Raw genomic sequence first — 1,808 nt, forward strand, 5'->3', positions numbered from 1 at the left:
GGCGGCAGACCAGCGGCCGGCCGCGTGCAGCGGGGGGTTGCTGTTTGGCCGATGGTGGCTGGCGGCTCAGGGGGGTGGAGGTTGAAGATGAACCGCAGGCCCTTGATTTCGTATACAACGGCTGCAAAATCGACTGACCAGAGATGAAAAAGTCAGTCGACCGGCGTGTAGCCTCACCTTGCTAGTGCGTTCAGTTTCGACAACAAAATTCAGTTTCGACAGCAAAATTCAGTTTCGACAGTTAAGTTCAGTTTCGACAGTTAAGTTCAGTTTCGACAGTTAAATTCAGATTCGACAGTTAAGTTCAGAGATGAGCGGCTGATGTATTTTACATCTAGCACTTTGTGGTTATGTATTTTACGTCATGTATTGGAGATGCTATTAGAATTCCACTCAGGTTAACATTGTTCATTGTCTCTCTTGTCCTGCTTCAGCCTCGGCATCGTACAACTAACCGGAGCTGCTCCAACGACGAAACCCTCCATCAGAGCGGAGCAGTACCTCGGGCTCCATCTCTAGACGCCTAAGATCTTCTTACCCTCCTCCGACAGCCAAGTCAGCCGGAGCATCCTCACCGGCCAACCCAATCAGGCTGAGATCGACATGGCTTCGCCAAAGAGGTTGTACACTTGTTGCATCTCTTTTTTACTCTACATGTTATATATATTTTCCACTGAGCACTCGTAGTAACAGGAAATACAATTATTTTATCCTACTATATGACAAGCAGTGAGGTACCAGGCAACTTAGCTATCAGTGATGGACTTTCTTGAATGCCATCATTATTTATCTCTACGTGTTTGAGCTGTGCATTTGTCGATGGGCCTGGGAGTTGAGCTAGTATGGCAGTGACCTGGGTCCAAAGTAATAGAAGTAGCACAAAAACATTTTTTCAATGTAGGATTTTCCTTGCTCAAGCCTGCCTACTAGAATCGCCAGTGCTTGAAAGGAAAAGTGAATGAAAAACATCGGAATTGGAAAGTTTCCTATGGTACTACTTTTCATGAATTTGGTGCAAAGGAATGGAGCAAAGGAAAAATGTAGGATTTGTTCCTTTAGTGTCTCCTTGAAAGAAAAACCGTAGGAATTCTAATTTCCACTTCTCCTCCTTTTCATATTCCTATTCATCAAGCACAAGACTAAGAGATAGTAGCATAATAGCATTATAACCATACATTTTCTTGTGGTTTGACTTAATCTCACCATGCTATTTTGCATCCTGTGATCTTCCAATTGTTGTGAATCAAACACCCAGATTGGCATAAATCCTGTGTTTTTAAATTCTCTGTTTTGCACGTGCATTCCTATCCTATTCATGTCTATTTCCTATCCCTGCATTGTTAGAATCCTCAAATTCAAACAAGCCCTTACTCAATTACTTCTGTTATAGATATGTGTCAAAGAAAACCTTGTGTGGTTTGTCCTGCTCCTGCGGCGCTGTGTTCCACCCCAGCTCAGCTGCTCCAACGATGGAAGGGTTCACCACAGCAGGGATCCGCTCTCCAGACTGTCTTTCGCCGCCTCAGATCTTCTTCCCCGCCGCCGGCAGCCACGGCAACTGCATTACCATCCTCAATTGAGCAGATGACCTTGAGGACTACACGGGTCCGCAAGAGAGGTCGCACTCTTTCGTGTCTGCTTACATTATGCGTCACTTAATATGATGACATGCTACATTATCGTCGTGTTCACCTATTAGACTCCGAGTCAGGTCCAAACTAATGCTGAAACTTGAGTTTTTAAATGGTTGTGGGGTACATATTGGGGCAGCAATCAGTACTATTTGTCTACTATCTGGTTAATCTCCG

This window comes from Triticum aestivum, chromosome 4A, assembly GCF_018294505.1.
Source record: "Triticum aestivum cultivar Chinese Spring chromosome 4A, IWGSC CS RefSeq v2.1, whole genome shotgun sequence".
Classification (NCBI taxonomy): Eukaryota; Viridiplantae; Streptophyta; class Magnoliopsida; order Poales; family Poaceae; genus Triticum; species Triticum aestivum.